Source organism: Mobula hypostoma, chromosome 1 (assembly GCF_963921235.1).
Source record: "Mobula hypostoma chromosome 1, sMobHyp1.1, whole genome shotgun sequence".
NCBI lineage: Eukaryota > Metazoa > Chordata > Chondrichthyes > Myliobatiformes > Myliobatidae > Mobula > Mobula hypostoma.
In genome coordinates this window covers 177,860,018-177,880,390 of record NC_086097.1, presented here as the reverse complement: position 1 = coordinate 177,880,390, position 20,373 = coordinate 177,860,018, and the positions used below count along the sequence as shown (strand labels likewise).

At 44.8% G+C, this 20,373-nt stretch overlaps 1 protein-coding gene across 2 annotated transcripts in view; it reads right to left on the bottom strand.

The window, feature by feature from the left end:
• The window catches only part of kctd1 (potassium channel tetramerization domain containing 1), a 130,393-nt gene extending 124,186 nt beyond the window's left edge, over positions 1-6,207 (bottom strand). Inside the window, exon 1 of one of the 2 annotated variants that reach the window (XM_063060284.1) lies at positions 5,948-6,207. The gene's annotated coding sequence lies outside the window, so the exon portion shown is untranslated. The remainder of the gene's footprint in view (positions 1-5,947) is intronic. The other variant, XM_063060276.1, reaches the window with a different exon arrangement.
• Between the last annotated feature and the right edge of the window lie 14,166 nt (positions 6,208-20,373).

Below are 20,373 nucleotides of genomic sequence, written 5' to 3'. Positions count from 1 at the left end.
GCAGGCCGCTTGCAGAAATTTAAGAAAAGGCATGGTATTAAATATATAAAGATTTGTGGTGATAATGCACCTGCTAATCATGAAGCAGCAGAGAAATTCATTGATGAATTTGCCAAAATTGTCACCGATGAAAATTTATGTCTGCATCAATACATATGTGTGATAAACAAGTGTAAAACAGATTACCGGTCACACAGAAATTCAGAGTCTGAAATGATGGCGATACCAAGCTATCTTATTATATATTCAAGAAACTGAAAACAAAATCCGAAATCTGAAACACTTCCGGCCCCAAGCATTTTGGTTAAGGTGTACTCAACCTGTACTGGCAATGCCTCAGAGTTCACACAGTGCAAGAAAACTTCAGTTAGTTTGGCACCCTTTCTCAAATAATCTCAGCTCCCTTTGTCATCCTAACAGGTGACCCAGGTCCCTGTTGACAAAAAAGTCACAGATTTCCCTGAAACTTATCGACAAGTAAGTTACAAAGGAACCAGAGGTGAACTAAGGATATTTTTTTATACTTCAATAGTGATAAAAGAAGCAGATTTAAAAGTGATGTTTTCCCAAGAGGAACTGGGTGGATATAGACACTGAGGCAATATAGAGACAGTGAGTGATTGTAATGTTTGGTTTGGTTAGGTTGGTTTATTAATGTCACGTGTACAGAGAGTGAAAAGCTTGTCTTGCATACTGTTCATACAGACCAGATCATTACACAGTGCTTTGAGGCAGAACAAGCTACAGAGAAGGTGCAGTGCAGGCAAATGATAAGGTGCAAGATCATAACATGGTAGATTGTGAGGTCAAGAGTCTGTCTTATCATATTAGAAATATTAATGTATTAATACAGTCTTATTATAGCAGGGTAGAAGGTTAACTTCAAAGACCTGGTATGGACATGAAACCCAAGGTGACCGCCTTCAGTACTCAGAATCAGAATTATTATCAACACAAGAGGTTCTGCTGGAGCTGGAAATCTTACTTATTATCACAGACTATGTGTCACATATGGCTTTAGATTGATGGAGGATGTCACAGGACATGAGGGACTGAGTTGTGGAGAGAGGTGGAGCTGTGAAGGGCTTTATTCACTGAAGCACCGGAAAATAGGAATGAAGAATCTTACAGACATGTATAAAATCATGAGGAGAAATGCACAAAGTCTTTACCCAAGGTTAGGGAATCAAGAACTAGGAAGCAAAAGTTTAAGTTGAGAGGGGAGAGGTTTGATAGGTGGTCAATACATGGATTGAGCTGCTAGAGGCAGGGTCTCGGCCTGAAATGTCAACTGCCCGATCTGTTGAGTTCCTCCAGCATTTTGTGTGTGGCTATTATTACACTTTGCTGCTTTATACCAAGTTGTGTTTGAGAACTGATTTGCAATGTGTTATGTCAAAGGTGCTACCGAGGAATTCAGGTAACCGTAGCTGTAACATGCTCTGTTTCACTCATATCCTTGGGCTACAAACACATGACTTACGGACACCCCTACAAACAATTGATATATTATCCATAATACAATAAAATTTGGAAGTCTTAAGTACATACATATGTTCTTCCTGCAAACGACAACTACTTTCCCCTTGCCCTCACTCTGCTTTTACTAAGTGCTCTTTCTCACTGGTCTTATGTGCTTTTGATGACACTCATTAGAATACAATGAAATTACCATATGATCAGTCAGGGCATTGAGTACAAGAGTTAGGGCATCTTGTCTGCAGCTGAACCAGGTATTGTCGAAGCTGCACTTGGAGTATTGTGTGCAGTTCTAGTCACCAAGCTATAGGAAGGTTATAGGTAGAAGTGGGTACAATTACAACATTTAAAAGGATGGTGCAGAAGACATTCACAAGGATGTTGCCAGGACTGAGGGATTGTGTTATAAGGAGAGGTTGGATGGGCTGGAGCTTTCTTTGTCCTGGAGCATTGGGGACTGAGGGGTGACATCATAGAGGTACGCTGTAAAGAACCATGACAGCTTAGAATCAGAGTCATAGAGCACTACAGCACGGAAACAGGCTCTTCAGCCCATCTAGACCATGTTGAATTGTTATTCTGCCTAGTCTCATTGACCTGCACCTGACCATAGTTCGTTACACCCTCCCATCCATGAACTTGTCCAAACTTCTCTTAAATGTTGCAATTGAGCCTGCATCCAGCACTTGTACTAGCAGTTCATTCCACACTTGCATCATCTTCTCAAAGTGCAAACCTCAAACTTGAATGTATTAAACGTCATCTGCCGTTTTTTTGGGCCATTTTTCCAGATTATCCTGATCCTGCTTCAAGCTTTGATAGCCTTCCTTGCCGTCCACTACGTCATCTGCAAATCTGCTGATCTGGTTCACTAATATATATGACAAGCAACAATGAACCCAGCATTAATTCTTGTGGCCGTGGCACTCCACTAGTCACAGGTCTCCAAAGAGGTAACCATCTACTATCACTCTCTGGCTTCTCCTGCTTAGCCAATGTTGAATCCAATTCACTATTTCATCCTGAATGTCAAGCAACTGAACCTTCTAGACCAACCTTCTGTGCAGGACTTTGTCAAAGGCCTTGCTGAAGTCTATGTAAACAACATCCACTGACTTTCCTTCATCAACCTTCCTGGTTAACTCCTCAAAAATATCTATAAAATTGGTTAGACATGACCTACCATGCACGAAGCCATGTTGGCTGTCCATAATCAGGCCTTGCCTGTCTAAATTCATTTATATCCTGTCCCTTAAAGTATCTTCAATAATTTATTCATTACTGTCGACAGGCTCACCAGCCTGTAATTTCCTGTCTTACTGTTTGAGCCTCTCTTGAACAACATTACAACAGAACAACATTAGCTATTGTCCAGTCCTCTGGCACCCCATCCATTACTAGGGAGGTTTTAACTACCTCTTCCATGGTCCTTGCAATTTCTGTACTGGTCTCCCAGAGGTCTGATGGGACACCTTGTTAGGCCCTAGGGACTTATCCACCCTAATTTAACACCTTAAGATAGAGGAGCAGAATTAGGCCATTTGGTCCAACGATTCTGCTCCACCATTTCATCATGGCTGATCCAATTTTCCTCTCAGTCCAAATCTCCTGCCTTCTCCTCATATCTCTTCATGTCCTGACCAATCAAGAATCTATCAACCACTGCCTCAAGTATACATAAAGACTTGGTCTCCACAGTAGCCTGTGGTAATGAATTCCACAGACTCATCCCTCTCTGACTAAAGAAATTCCTCCTCATCTCCATTCTAAAAGGATACCCCTCTATTCTGAGGCTGTGTCATCTTAGACTCTCCCACCACAGGAAACATCATCTCCACATCCACTTTATCAAGGCCTTTCACCACTCGATAGGTTTCAATGAGGTCACCCTTCTTTCTTCTGAATCTTAGTGAATACAGGCCTCGAGCCATCAGACGCTCTTCATATGACAAGCCTGGAATAATTTTCATGAACCTCCTTTGAACCTTCTCCAATTTCACCACATCCTTTCCAAGATAAGGGGCCCAAACCTGCCCACAATTCTCCAAGTACGGCCTCACAAGTGTTTTATAAATTTTCATTATATCCTTGCTTTTGTATTCTAGTCTTCTTGAAATGAATGCTAACATTACATTTGCCTTCCTCACCACTGACTCAACCTGCAAATTAACCTTCAGGGAACCTGCACACAGACTCCCAAATCCCCTTGCACCTCAGTTTTTTGTATTTTCTCTCCACTTAGAAAATAATCAATCTTTTCATTTCTTCTACCAAAATACATGACCGTACACTTTCTGGCACAGTAATCGATCTGCCATTTCTTGGTCCATTCTCCTAATCTATCGAAGTCCTTCTGCAGCTTCTCTACTTCCTCAAAACTACTTTCCCCCCCCCCACCCCCAAAACCTATCTTCATATCATCTGGAAACTTTGCAACAAAGCCATCAAATCCAGCATCCAAGTCATTGACATATAATGTAAATAGAATCAGTCCCAACATAGATCCCTGTGGAACACCACTAGTCACTGGCAGCCAACCGGAAAAGGCTCCCTTTATTCCCACCCTTCCCTCCTACCAATCAGCCACTGCTTTATCCATGCTAGTATTTTTCCTGTAATACCATGGGCTCACTGCTCGTTAAGCAGCCTCATGTGTGGCACCTTGTCAAAGGCCTTCTAACTTTTTGGCTCCGTGTAGAGATGACCACGCTGACATTTAAGGGGAAATAGGTAGAGTGTATATATACAACGGGCATAGAGAAGGTAAATGGTCACTGTTTTTTTCCCCAGGGTGGGGAAGTCTTCAACTATAGAGCATAAGTTTAAGGTGAGAGAGAGAACGATTTAAAGGGGACCTGAGCGGCAAACATTTTGTACAGAGGGTAGTGGGTACTATATACGAACCAGCTGTTGGAGAAAGTGGTAGAGCCGGGTACAATTACAATGTTTAAAAAGGTACTCTGGTTCACTGACCGCAATGGGTATGGGCCAAACGCGGGAAAATGCGACTAGCTCAGGTAACAACTTGTTTGGGCCGAAGGGCTTGTATCCATGCTGTGTAACCCAATGACTATAACTGAAGGTTATAATGAAGACTCTATCGATTGAACCCCTCCCGTGATCCGTCTCCCAGCGCATAACAACCCATCCAGGAACTTTGTGGTTTCCGGTGCTGCGTCTTTGATAAGGAGCTTTGGCGCGGCTCCTTGTCAAAAAGGCAGCACAGGTACAGCGGGCCGATCGGCTGCGAAGCTGCACTGGATAATACTGAAGTCATAAAGGCACCTTAGCTCGAGCAATGCCCAAAGCACACACCGGGATCCGTGGGGAAACGACTGAGAGCCATTACTGTATATGGGATTATTTCGCTTGTAACCGGCTTTACAAACCGCTCTGCGCTGGATAAACACAGAGGCACAAGGTTCAGACGATATGGTAAATACAAAGAGGTTATTCAGTGTATGGGTATTGACATGCTGTAGAGCTACCTCCTGTTAACAATTAATCCCCCGCGGGCGATAAGTTGGTTCACAATGGCCCCTTTACATCGCACAGAATTCAGGGCAGTTTGAAATGGAACATGGAGAGGAGGCAGGCTGGGCTGAGTTGGGTTAGGTTGTCCCGTCCAGGGTCAGTGACAGGGTCGCCGAACAGAGACGGGAGGAGGGGAGAGGATGAGAGAGAGAGAGAGAGAGAGAGAGAGAGAAGGCGTACAGGGCTGGGAGGGGAGAAGGAAGGAGGGAGTGAAGACTCGAAGGAGGAGGAGGGGGAAGAGAGCGAGAGAGCGGGAGAGCGGCTGATGTCCGGGTGGTCGTCCTGCTGCGAGGGTCGAACATCTAAGGCTCTAGGGTGGGTGAGTGCGGTCCGTCCCCCTAGCTTGTTGATCAGGGAACAACTGCGGGAGCCCGCTTAGTGATTCTCTGCGGGAGGCTTGTGTGTGCGTGAGAGAGAAAAAGAGAGATGTCGGAGGGGGTGGACAAGGTGTTTGGCGCGTGTGCTGTGTACGTGTGTGCGAGTGTATACGTGTGTGTGTGTGTGAGACAGTGTAAATGTGTGATTGTATGTATGTAATTGTGTGTGTTTGCGTGAGTGTATATACTGTATGTATGATTGTGTGAATGTAGTTTGCCTGGGTGAATATGTATGTTTGTGTCTATTGTGAGTGTGTTTGCGTGTGGTGTGTGGTGTGCAAGTGTGTGTATGTCAATGTGTGGTGTGCGCTTGTAATGTGACGTGTGCGTGAGAGTGTTGTGTGTTTGAGTGTGCATCCGTGTGTGTGTGTTTGTGTATCTGTCTCTCTCTACAGCTCACATCGAACTGCTTGGCACATGCGTAAAGCGCGCCGCGTCCCTAAAGTGCCAGGAACACACAAATCAAAACACACACACACACACAGAGACAGACAGACAGACAGAGACAGAGCGGTCTGAGCTGCCCCTCTCCCGCGCGCACACACACACCCTCTTACCTGAAGCATCGAAAGTCGGGCGGATGGTCGGCCTTCTCTCCGCTCCGCTCGCTGCGATACACGGGAGAGAATGCACCGACCCGTCTTCCAGCGGCAAGCTTAAGGTAGGCGAGAGAGAGAGAGGGAGAGAGAGAGAGAGAAAGAGTTGCTTCAGGGCATTGAAACCCCCCAAGGCAAGGATAAAGACACAATTAGCTCATTGCTTCCCCTCGCGTCTCACCCAATCTGCAAAGAAAAGTTAAATTTAATTAACTGTTTTCCAGGTGCTGCACGGGATTTCCGCCTTGCTTTTGTCCCGTCTGTGCGAGATTTTGTTTCAATTTTTATTTTGTCATCACATTGTGTAATTTTAGTCCTTGCATTATTTTCCTTTGTTTGCAACAGTCTCCCTCTCGTCAGTTACAACTTGCTCATTACTCTCCCTCCCTCTCTCTGTACAGAAAGCTGATTTTAATCGCTATGATTAGTTTTGATGTGATGGTTACTGCGGGCGATTTCTCTACAAATGGATCGAGTGTTTCTTTGCCAGAAGAGAGAGGGAAAGGGGAGGGGTGGGTGGATGGTGAAATGAGAGAGGAATGGGGATGTGAGAGAAATGGGGGTGGTGAAGAGAGGGAGCGAGGGAGGTTGGGAGGAGAGGGGGAAGAAAGAAAGTAAAGGGGTAGAGAGTTGATGCTATGGGGAAAACGATCGCGAATAAAATGAGAACGTCTATTGTTGGAGGGGTAGATGAAGAAGGAGATAGAGGGGAGAAGGAGGTGAAGAATGCAGAAGAGTGCAGAGAAGAATTACGAGGATGTTGTCGGGACTACAGGGCATGAGTTATAGGGACAGGTAGGTCTTTATTATTTGGAGTGAGGGGCGACCTTGTAAAAGTGTTTGAATGATGAAAGGTGTGGATAACATGGGAAGTAAGACTCTTTACCTTAGGACAGGGGGGTCCAAAACGGGGGGCCCTAGGTTTAGGGTGAGAGGGGAAAGATTAGAAATAGACCTGAGGGGCAACTTTTTTCACACAGAGGGTGGTGAGTATATGGAACCAGCTGTAAGAGGAAGTGGTTGAGACAGGTAACATTTAAAAAGCACTGGGAGGGGCAAGGCTTGGAGGGAAATGGACTGCATGTGGGCAATTGGGAATAGCCATATCTGCTGTATTACTCACTGACTCCATGAGGTGAGGGAAGAGAAGGGTTAAAATCCTCTCCCCAATTACCCCTCATCCGGAAGCAATGAATGGCCACTTACTGATGGCAGTTACCCTTTCCAAATACCTGAGAACACTGGTTCATCCCAGAGAAGGAATAGTAGAGCATTTGCCTGACTGTATTTCAGTTCTATTTTGCAACTGGTTTGCATAGGGTAAGTGTGTAAAACTCAGAATTGCCCGCTGTCTGCTCCAGCTGCCTTTTCCCCATCAGGTCCACTGAAACTGGTACACAGAGCAGTGCCTCAGTGTCGAGCTATGGTGGGGAGGGGAGGGGAGGGGAGGGAAGAATGTTGCTCTTGTGCAGTAAATAAAGAACATAGCCCAGGGCAGAGTTAAAGAAATGTAGACTTCTGGCGTCTTTTCTTGTCAGAGCTATCAGATCTCATGCCTGGCAGCTTTGCTTCTGGCCCGGTGAAGTTTTTGAGACCATTGCTGGGGCACAAAGCTTCACACTGCTGGTGGTGACGAGGTGGGGGGTGGGAGATGAGGAATGAGAGACCAAGTCCATATTCTGGCTGAGCGACATTTCTTGCCAGAAATAAAATGAGGTTGTGAAAGTGCTTGGAGAAAGAAACCAATCAATATATTTACAAAGCATTTCCAGTGGTGAAGGAGGCCAGACAGCCCCACGGTCCATCCTGTCCACAAAGCTCATCCGTCCTTTCGTTCAGTCCATAAAGCCATTAGATACAAGCCATTCAGCCCATCAATTCTGCTCTGCCATTCAACCCCTTTACCCTACCTTTTCTCTGTAACCTTTAGACCATAAGTAATATTCAGACATAGGACCAGAATTAGGCCATTCAGCCCTATGATTCCCTCCATATCTACATCAAGTCTGCATCATAATCCCCTTACCAATTAAGAATCCATTGATTTCTGTCTTAAATACACCAATTGGCCTCTACTGTCTACTGTGGCAACAATTTCCACAGGTTTAGCACCCTCTGAATGAAGAAATTCCTTCTAATCTCTGTTCGAAAGGAACGTCCCTTTATTCTAAGGCCAAGCCCTCAGATCCTCTCTATGTCTCCTCTGTCCAGGAGCTCATATTATGTTTGTTTCTCTTTGAAAGCGCTTGTGACTCACCCGAATCCCATCCACCCCATGGACCACATTTCAACTTCCCTCTCAAGGAGAACATATTAATAGGTAGATGTACCCTGATACAAATAAAACATTTTGTTTGCATTTCATCCAGACATATCATTCCATACATAATTACATTGAGTTAGTATAAAGGAAAAACAACAACAATTCAGAATATAGTGTTACAATTGTAGAAAAACTGCAGACAAATAAGGTGTAAGGGCCAGGATCAGGTAGACTGGAAGATCAAAATTTCATCTTTATTGTACAATATGGCTGTTCAAGACCCTCGTAACAGGTCTCCACTGTTCCAAACTCCGTAAACGTTAAAAATACAGCACAGTACAGTACAGTACAGGCCCTCAGACTCACAATGTTGTGCTGACCTTTTAACCCACTCCAAACTTCTGTAACTTCATAGACTTCCATCTTTCTATCATCCATGTGTCTGCTGAAGGGTCTTCTGAGTGTCCATAACATATCTGTCTCTACCACCGCTCTTGGAGGTGCAGTCCATGCACTTACCACTCTCTGTGTAAAACACATCTCTCAATCCCCCATATCTTCCTTGAATCAGCTTAATATCGTATCCTCTTAGACTGTAAGATACAGGAGCAGCATTAGGCCATTTGCCCCATATGTTGGCTCCACCATTTCATCATGGCTGATCCAATTTTTCTCTCAGCCCCAATCTCCTGTCTCCCCCCGGCCCCCGCCATATCCCTTCATGCCCTTAACAATCAAGAATCTTATCAACCTCTGCCTTAAATATACATACAGACTTGGCTTCCACAGCTGCCTGTAGCAAAGAATTCCACTGATTTACCACTCTCTGGCTAAAGAAATTCATCCTCATCTCCATTCTACAAGGACGCCCTTTACCCTGAGTCTGTGTCCTCGAGTCTTAGATTCTCCCAACATAGGAAACATCTTCTTGCATTAGCCATTGCTGCCCTGGGAGAAAGGCTCTGGCTGCCCACTCTATTTATGCCTCTTATCATCTTATACACCTGTATCAAGTCACCCCTCATCCTCCTACACTCCAAAGAGAAAAGCCCTAGCTCACCCAACCTTTCCTCATAAGACATGCTCTCGAATCCAGACAGCATCTTGGTAAATCTCTCCATCTTCTCTCAAGCTTCCATATCCTTCCTATCATGAGATGACCAGAAACGAACACAATTCTCCAAGTGTAGTCTAACCAGAGTTTTATAGAGCTGCAACATTACCTCATGACTCTTGAATTCAATCCCTTGACTAATGAAGGGAATCAACTTGCGATTAACCACCCTATTAATATGTGAAAACTGTAGCTTATGCATAACTCTTGTCTGTGCTGGAAGACTGACCTTTGGCCAGGGAGCAAGGTTACTCCTCACCCAAAGGCAGGACCCTGCAGATAGTGAACATCTCCCTGTCATTTCACCTACATTTACCCCATATACCTTATAGTGGTGATAAAATAATGAGGGGCACAAATAGACATAATGCACACAGTCTTTTGCGAATCAAGAACTAGAGGCTTAAAGAGGAGACATATTTAAAAGGGACGTGAGGGGCAGTTTTTCACAATGATGGTGGTGTGCCTATGGAAAGAGCTTTCAGAAGTGGGTCCATTAACAACTTTAAAGATACTTGGATAGGTACCTAGATAAGAAAGGCTTAGAGTGACATGAGCCTTTAATGCACTTAGGTGGGTATCTTGGTCAGTACAGACCAGCTGTGCTAAAGGGCCTGTTTCTATGCTGTATGACTCTCAGTGACACAAAGCAGGAAATGCCAGAAATGCTTTGTAGGTTAGGCAGCTTCTTGAAGTTAGAACAGAAACAAGTTTTGAGTTGAAGAACAAAGGAAAAGAGGGAGCTGCTGTCAGGGAAAGGGGACAGAAGAGAGACAGAGGTGAATTACCCATTCTAACAAGTTCCACCCAGCCCAAACCAGACATCCCACTCCAACATTCCCCCATCCCAACCCAGTCCACCCAGCCCTAACCAACCATCCCACTCCAACATACACCACCCCACCCCAGTCCACCCAGCCCAAACCAGACATCCCACTCCAACATACCCCACCCCACCCAGCCCAAACCAGCCATCCCACTCCAAAATACCCCCACCCCAGTCCACTGAGCCCAAACCAGCCATCCCACTCCAAAATACCCCCACCCCAGTCCACTGAGCCTAAACTAGCCATTCCACTCCAACATGCTTCAACTCAACCCAGTCCACCATGTCCCATCCCAACATGGAGGTGTAGAGTTATACAGCATGTAAATGGACCATTGGTTCAACATGTCCAGGCTGGCCATAGTGACTTCCTGAGCTAATCCCACTTGCTCAAATTTGACCCATATCATTCTTTGCCTTTGCTATCCATCACATTCCATCCCTGCATGCCCCACCCTCGGAAAACCTGATCCACCTCACCCCAACACCGCTCCACATCAACCCTTCCCACCTCACTACAACACACCAGTCCCACGTCAGCAATACCAGCCCATTCCCACACCATCCCATCTCAGCTCTCCCCATCTAATTTGATGTGACCCATTCAGGGACAACCAACCTACTCCTCATCCTCATCCTCCTCCCAAGACACCTGACTGACCCAGATTACCCTACCTCACCTCCCCCAAATATCTCGCAATGTCTAAGCATGCTGACACAAACAAAAGACTGCATGTGCTGGAACTCTGGTGCAATACACACAGAATGCCGGAGTAATTCACGGGATTAGGTAGCATCTGTGAATAGAAATGAATAGTTAATGTTTCTTTTTAATTATTTTGTATTTAGTGACAAAGTATGGTAGCAGGCCCTTCCAAGATAATGATTCTCTGCTGCCCAATTATACTTGTGATCAATTAACTTACTAATGCACATGTCTTTGGAATGCAGGAAGAAATCGGTGCACCTGTAGTACACCCACACAGCCACGGGGAGAACGTACAAACTCCTTGCAGATTAGTGTGGAACTGAAACTGGGCTGCAGCACTGTAACGGTGTTGCATTAGCCATGCCGCCGAAATCTTCCATCCAACCCAAGCATAACTCATCTCACCCACCCAGCCCCAGCACAACCTGCTCAGAGGCTCCATCCCACCTGAATGCCTTGGCAGACCTCTACTTTTCAACCCTGGCCCACAGCAACGGGGCACACCAGAACACTCCTGTCCCCTCAGCATAGCAGGTACCACCAACCTTAGGGGAGAGAGCCTTCCTTGCAAGAGTATCAAAGCCATTAAAGGGAAAAATACTCTAGAAATGTGTCATAAATTTCGATGGTTCATTTCCCTCCATCGATGCTGCCTGACTGACTGAGTTCCTCCAGAAATTTGTGCGTCTTGTTCCAGATTTCAAGTATCTGCGGAATAGCTTGTATCTACAATTTGCAGTCCCTGGGAAACCAACATCCTGGTAAATCTCCTCTACACCTTCTCCAGTGCAATTTCACCTTCCCATTACATAGTGATAATTATGGAAGAAGTGTCATAGTCTTGGCATCTTACAGCACAGAATCAGGCCCTTTGGCTCACCGAGTTTATGCAGTGCATTGATATTCGTATTGTTTATTATTGTCACATGTACCGAAATACACTGAAAAGTTTGTGTTCCTTAACGTTCGTACAGATCAAGTCATTACACAGTGCATTGTGCTTGAATAAAGTAAAAGAATAACAATACAGAATAAATGATAAAAGCTATTGAAAAAATGGAGAGCAGGTAAATGATAATGTTGCAAGATCACAATGAGATAGATTGTGAGGCCAAGAGTCCATGTTGTCCTACAATAGGCCAGTTCCAGAGAATTGAACTTGGTGCGTTCAGACTTCTGTATCTTCTGCCCAATGGGTGAGGGGAGAGAGAGAATATCAAACGTTTCAGCAGGATATAGACTAGCCAGAAATATGGACAGAGAAGAGGCAGATGGAGTTTAATCCAGACAAGAGTGTGATGTTGCACTTTGGAGACATTAAATATAGCAGGAAAATAAATGGTAGGGTGTTTAAGAGCTGGGGGAAAAACAGCTTGAATGACACAGAAAGGTATGGACCAGAAAGCGACATGAAACACACAAAAGCACCTTTTATCTGAGGGTTGGCATGGTAGAGCAGCAGCTAGTGCAAGGCTTTACAGTGCCAATGACCTGGGTTCAATTCTGCTGCTGTCTGCAGGGAATTTGAATATTCCCCCCAAGACCACATGGTTTTCCTTTGAATGACCATAAGACCATAAAAGATAGGAGCAGAATTAATCCATTTGGCCCATCAAGCCTGTTCCACCATTTGATCATGGCCGATCCATTTTCCCTCTTAACCCCAGTCCCCTGCCTTCCCCTGTAACCTTCAATGCCCTGACTAATCAAGAACCTATCAACCTCCATCTTAAATACACCCAATGACCGGGCCTCCCCAGCTGTTTGTGGCAATGAATTCCACAATTTCACCACCTTCTGGATAAAGAAATGCCTCCTCGTCTCCTTCCATTTTGAGGCTATGCCCTCTGGTCTTAGACTATATCAATCATCCTCTCCACATCCACCCTATCTAGGCCTTTCAACATTCAATAGGTTTCAATTAGATCACACATCATTCTTCTAAAGTCCAGTGAATACAAGCCTATCAAATACTCCTCATACAATAAACCTTCCATTCCAGGGATCATTCTCGTGGACCTCCTCTGAACCCTCTCCAATGTCAGCACATACATGCTTAGATAAGGGGCCCAAAACTGCTCACAATATTCCAAGTGAGGCCTCACCAGTGCTTTATAAAGCCTCAATGTTACATCCTTGCTTTTATATTCTTGTTCTCTCAATATGAATGCTAATATTGAATTTGGCTTCCTCACCACTGACTCAACCTGCAAGTAACGTTTAGGGAATCTTGCACAAGACTCCCAAGTCCCTTTGCACCTCTGATTTTTGAACTTTCTGTTGACCAGAAAATATTCTACATTTCTGCTTCTAAAAAAAAGGTGCATGACCATACACTTCTTGACATTGTTTTCCATCTGTCACTTCTTTACCTACTCTCCTAATCTGTCTAAATTCTTATGCAGCCTCTCTGCTTCCTAATCACTACCTGCCCCTTCACCTATCTGCATATTGTCTGCAAACCTGGCCACAAAGCCTTCAATTCCATCATCTAAATCGTTGACATATAACGTAAAAAGAAGTGGTAACTACACTGACGCTTGTGGAAACCACTAGTCTCTGGCAGCCAACCAGAAAAAGCTCCCTTTATTTCCACTCTTTGCCTCCTGCTAGTCAGCCAATCCACTATCCGTGCCAGTATCTTCCTGTAATACCATGGGCTCTTATTTTGTTAAACAGCCTTATGTGCAGCACCTTGTCAAAGGCCTTCTAAAAATCCAAGTACACAACATCCACCAATTCTCTTTTGTGTATCCTGCTTGTTAATTCCTCAAATAATTCCAACAGATTTGTTAGGCATGATTTTTCCTTCAGGAAATCATGCTGACTTTGGCTTATTTTATTATGTGCCTCCAGGTAATGTTAACAATCGACTCCAGCATCTTTCCAACCACTGAGGTCAGGCTAACTGCCCTATAATTTTCTTTCTTTTGCCCCCCTCCCTTCTTGAAGAGTGGAGTGACATTTACAATTTTCCAGTCCTCTAGAACCATGCCAGAATCTAGTGATTCTTGAAAGATCATTACTAATGCCTCCACAATCTCTTCAACTACCTCTTTCAATACCCTGGGATGTAGTCCATCTGGTCCAAGTGACTTATCTATCTTCAGACCTTCCAGCTTCCCAGGCACCTTCTCCTTATTAATGGCAATTGCACACACTTCTGCTCCCTGACACTCTTGAATTTATAACATATAAGTAGTGTCTTCCACAGTGAAGATGGATACAAAATACTTATTTAGTTGATCTGACATTTCCTTGTCCTCCGTTGCAACCTCTCCAGTGTTATTTTCCAGTGGCCTAATACCTACTCTCACCTCTATTTTACTTTTTATATATCTGAAAAAAACTGCTGGTATCCACTATGATCTCATTGGCTAGCTTACCTTCATATTTCATCTTCTCCCCTTTAAAGTTTTTTATTTGCCTTCTGTTGGTTTTTTAAAAAACTTCCCAATCCTCTATTTTCCCACTAATTTTTGCTCCATTATATGCCCTCTCTCTTGATTTTATGCAGTTTTTGACTTCCCTTGTCAGCTACCGTTGCATCTTCCTGCCTTTAGGATACTTGTTCTTTGGGATGTATCTATCTTGCACCTTCCGAATTGCTTGCAGAATCTCCAGCCATTGCTGTTCTGCTGTCATCCTTGCTATTGCCCCTTCCAATCAACTTAACGTAAGAGTCCCTTTACTTTAAGCTCCTTAATCAAATCCAGACCATTACACAACACCCAATTCAGAGTGGACTTTCCCCTTGAAGGTTCAAGCCCAAGTTGCCCTAAAAGGCCATCTCATAAGCATTCTATAAATTCTCTCTCTAGCAATCCAAAATCAGCACAAACCTGATTTTCCCAATCTACCTTTATAATGAAATTCCCGTGATTATTGCAACATTGTCCTTTTAACATGCATTCCTATTTCCTGTTGTAATTTATAGCTCACATCCTGGGTATTGTTGGGAGGCCTGTATATAAACTCCTGTCAGGGTCTTTTTACACTTGCAGTTTCTTAATTCTACCCACAAGGATTCTACATCTTCCGATCCTATATCACTTCTTTCTAAAGATTTAATTTCATTTTTCACCAACAGAGGCACCCCACACCCTCTGCTTACCTGCCCGTCCTTTCGATATAATGTGTATCCTTGGATGTTAACCTCTGAACTATGATCTTCTGTCAGCAACGACACTGTGTTGACCACAACGTCATACTTGCCAATCCCTAACTGCACAACAAGATCATCTACCTTATTCCATATACTGCATGCAACCAAATGTAACACCTTCATTCCTGTATCTGTCACCCTTTTCAAATTTTTCCCCACGTTACAATGAAACTCAACCCATTGACTGCAAATTTGCCCTGTCATTTGCTTGTCCTTCCTGACAGTCTCACTGCATCGAGTTGTATCCCAACTCAGCCCAATCACACAGGTTTCCATCCCACTGCTAAATTAGTTTAAACCCTCAGCAACAGCTCTAGAAAATCTGTCCATAAAGATAATGGTCCCCCCTGGGTTCAGGTGTAACCTGTCTCTTGTACAGGTCATACCTTCCCAAGAAGAGATCCAGAAATCTGAAGCCCTGCCCCTGCACCATTTCTTCAGCTACTCATTCATCTGCTAAATCATCCTATTCTTACCCTCACTGGCACGTGGCACAGGCAACAATCTAAAGATTACTACCCTGGAGGTCCTGCCTGCCTAAATTCTGTCTTCAGGGGATCCCCCCTCCCTTTTCCTACCTATGTCGCTGGTGCCAAGTCTGGTGGCTGCTTAACCTGCCCCTTTGGAATGCCATGGCTCTGATCTGATACATCCCTGACCTTGGCACCTCGGAGCAACCTACCCTCCGGGTGTCTCTTTCAAGTCCACAGAATATTCTTTCTGTTCGTCTAATTATGGAATCGCCTATCACCACTGTACTCCTCTTCTCCCCACTTCCCTTCTACGTTACTGCGCCAGACTTGGTGCCAAAGTTCCCACTGTAGCAGCTCCCCCCAGTAGGTCATTCTACCACTCCCCCCAACAATATCCAAAGCAGCATACTTATTATTGAGGGGAATGGCCAACGGGTGCTCTGCACTGGCTGCCCACTGAGGACTCTATTTTCCTCCCATATTTCAAAGACCTACTGTATTTGTTAGCGTTACTAAGTTGTGGGCATGCCTTGTTGGTGCTGGAGGCGTGGCAATACTTGTCGGCTGCCCCCAGCACATCCTCGGTCTGTGTGGGTGTCGACACAAACGATGCATTTCTCTGTATTATTTGATGTTTTGATGTACATGCGACAAATAAAAGCTAATCTTTAAATATGTTAAAGTCAGGTTGAATGCCGGGCGAAGCGTGGTCAAGTGGAATTTCATCCCAACACGTATGAGATGATGCACTTCCAGCAGTCCGATTGGGGTAGGGCAAAATGCTGATGAATAGAGGAATGCTGAGGCCATAGTTCCCTGAAAGTCATGACGAATGTCGACAAAGTGTTGCCATGCTGATGACTTTTAACAGTTTTTATCAATGCACTATGGAAAGAATTCTGTCTGGATGCATAATGGTTTAGTATGGCAACTCTCTGCATGTCACCACAAGAAACCGCAGCTCAGCACATCACAGGAACCAGCCTTCCCTCTATGGACTCTGTCAATACTTCTCGTTGCCTCCGTAAAGCAGCCAACATAATCAAAAACTCCACCCACCCCAGAAATTCTCTCTGCTCCCGTTTCCCATTGGGCTGAAGATACAGAAGTCTGAAAGCACATATGTAACACCAGGCTCAAGGACAGCTTCTATCCCACTGTTATCAGACTCTTGCACTTTGCTATTTAACTGCATGGCACTTTTCCAGCAGTCTTTACACTTTATTGTTCATTGTTATTGTTTTATGCTATTCCAGCTCAGTACATTGTGTAATGATTTGATCTGTATGAACAGTATGCAAGACAAGCTTTACACGATACTGTATCTCAGTACATATGACAATAATAAACAAATACTGTACCAATACTATACAAGTCTCCTTTAAACTTTCCCCCTCTCACCCTAACCCTATAGCCTCTAGTCTAACTTATCACAAGAAAAGAGATTCTGAGTGTATACCCTATCTATGTCACTCATAATTTTATACATTTCTCTCAGGTCTTCCCCCAGTCTCCGCCATCCCAGACAAAACAACTCAAGTTTGTCCTACTTCTCCTCTGTGCCCTCTAATCCAGGCAGCATCATGGTAAACCCCTTCTGCACCCACTTCAAAGCGTCCACATCCTTCCTGGAGTACATAGAACAGCACAGAATAGGCCATTTGCCCCATGATATTGTGATGAACTTTTTCAAATATATTAAATCTAAACCCTCCCACGTACATAGCCCTCCTCTTTTCTTCAATCCATGTAAAACTGTACACAACACTCAAAGTGCAGACCAACCAAAGTTTTATGCAGGTGTAAACTTACATCTGTACTCCGTGCTCCCAGTGAGAAAAGGAAGCATGCTATGTACCTCCTTTACCATCCTATCTACTTGTGTGGCCACGTTCTTGAGATATAGACTTGGACCCCAAGGTCCCTCTGCTTTGAAGAGTTAGATTTTCATCTTAGGGCTGGAAGGTTTGGGGGAATTGCAGAGAAACTGGAACTGGGGACTGATTCATGTAATAAAGTAAACTAATCAGTCAACAGGTCGGCAAACAAGTCGATGATCTTTCACTAGAACAGATCGGCCGAACTGGTGTCTATGAGATGCTGGGGTTGCGATCAGCAGCAGCGTCATATTTCCTAACATCTCCACAATCAGCATTCTGCAAACCTGGCATATCCCTCACTTAGGATCACACCCAGAGAGCATGCAATATACCGAGGTAAGTGATCCCACATCCAGCCTTGAATGGTGATAGGCAACAGCACAGCCACTGTTATTGTGGAGACTGGAACTAGAAGTGGTATTGATTTGTTGCTGTCAAATGTCCCAAGGTAGTGTGGAAAGTTTTTCTTTGTGTGCCATCCAGTCAAATCATTCCATACATTGCATATTATAGGAGTGAAAAGGAAACCAGAATGCAGAATATAATGTTACAGTTACAGGGAAAGTTCAGTGCAGTGAGACAAAATGAAAGGCCCACAAATAGATAGATTGGGAGACGAAGAATTCATCTGAGTGTCATACTCTAAAAATCTTACAACAGCGGGATAAAAGCTGTCCTCGAGTCTGGTGGTGCCTGCCCTCGAGTCTGGTGGTGCCTGTCCTTGAGTCTGGTGGTACCTGTCCTCGAGTCTTGTGGTGCCTGTCCTCGAGTCTGGTGGTACCTGCTCTCGAGTCTGGTGGTACCTGCGCTCGAGTCTGGTGGTACCTGCTCTCGAGTCTAGTGGTACCTGCTCTCGAGTCTGGTGGTACCTGCGCTCGAGTCTGGTGGTACCTGCGCTCGAGTCTGGTGGTACCTGCTCTTGAGTCTGGTGGTCTCTGTCCTCGAGTCTGGTGGTGCCTGCTCTCGAGTCTGGTGGTCTCTGTCCTCGAGTCTGGTGGTGCCTGCTCTCTAGTCTGGTGGTGCCTGCTCTCGAACTCTTGCATCCTCTGCCCAACGGGACGGGGAAGATGAGAGATTGTGTGTACGTGCCTAGGTATGGATCCTCAGACGCCACCAATACAACATCCAATTAGAGTCATACAGCCATAGAGCGATACAGCATGAATACAGGCTACTCAGCCCAATGAGTCCATGCTGACTGCATTGTCATCTAGCCAACTGAATTCACTGCAATCTCTTTGTAACTGTAATGCATCATTCTGTATTCTGTTATTGCTTTCCCCGTGTACTAACTCGATGCACAGATGTGGTGAGATGATCTGTACAGTTGGCACACAAAACAAAGTTTTTCACTCTACCTTGGTACATGACAGAACATTTACTGAGATACAGCATGGAGCAGGCCCTTCCAGCGCTTTGAGCTGTGACCCCGAGCAAATCCCGGATTTAATCACGGGACAATTTACAATGACCAATTAACCACCAACTGGTACGTCTTTGGATTGTGGGAGTAAACAGGAGGACCTGGAGGAAACCCACCGTAGATTGGACAGCTCTCCCTCACCTAAACCAGAGAGTGAGATAGCAAGACAGCCACTCCTTGATGACATGAAGAAATCGAGTGAGGGATCGCGCCTATTCACGCAGAACCGGGAAGGGACAGGGAGGTGACAGCAAAGGGGGGGGGGAGCCAACCAAAAAACAACGTGAGTGGTGGCTGAAGAAGGTGAGAGTGTGAAAGGGTGTGAGTGAGTTTGGAAGAAGGGAGATGGGAGGAAACAGAAGAAGTGGGAAAGTGATAGGGTGCTTTGTGGAGTCAGACGGGGTGCTAAGGAATAGGAAGGGAGAGGTTTAGGGCAAGGGAGGGAGAAGAGAAAGAGAGTTAAATGGAAACCACAGTGAGGAGTCACGTAGGCTGAATCAAAGGAGGTGATGAATCAGCACATAGGAGGAAGATTGAAAATCTGGTTGAGTGGTGCCACAACAACAACCTCTTACTCAATGTCAGCAAGAGCAAGGAGGTGCTTTAGGAGGAGGAAACTGAAGGTCCAGGAGCCTGTCCTCATCAGGGGATCAGAGGTGGAGAGGGTCAGCAACTTTAAATTCCTCGGTCTTATCATTTCAGAGGACCTATCCCGCACCCAGCATGTAAGTGCCACTACAAAGAACCTCTACGTTTGTGAAGATTTGGTATATCATCTAAAGCACGGACAAACCTCTGTAGCTATGTGTTGGAGGGTATATTGACTGGTTGCATCATGGCCTAGTATGGAAACAACAATGCCCTTGAATGGAAAAGTGTATAAAAGTAGTGGATTACGGGTAGAACACTACAAGGAGCACTGTTGCAGGAAAGTAGCATCCATCATTAAGGACTGCCACCATCCAGGCAATGCTCTCTTTTCACTGCTGCCATCAGGAAGAAGGTAGAGGAGCCTCAGGATTACCCCTCAACCATCAGGCCCTTGAACCAGAGGGGACAACTTCACTCACTGCCTGTGGGCTCACTTTCAGGAACTCTTCAACTCATGTTCTTGATACTTATTACTTGCCTGCTTATTTATTTATTAATTATGTTTTTTTTCTTTTTGTATTTGTAGTCTGTTGTCTTTGGCACATTGTTGTTTGTCCATTCTAATAGGTGTGGTCTTCCATTAATTTCATTGTGTTTCTTGTGATTACTGTGAATGCCCACAAGAAAATGAAACTCTGGGTTGTATATGGTGACATACAGTATATATACTGTACTTTACTTTGAATCTTGAACAGCCTCCCATTATAACTATTCTAGAACTCTCTTCCCAACAGCACCGTGGGTGAACCTTCACTGGCAGAACGGCAGCCCTTCAGGAAGGCAGATCACCCCCAGCTGCTCAGGGGCAATTCGGAGTGGTGATAAACGCTGGCCTAACAATGATGGAAATTGTTACTTCCCTCTCCTGGAGACACTGCCGAAA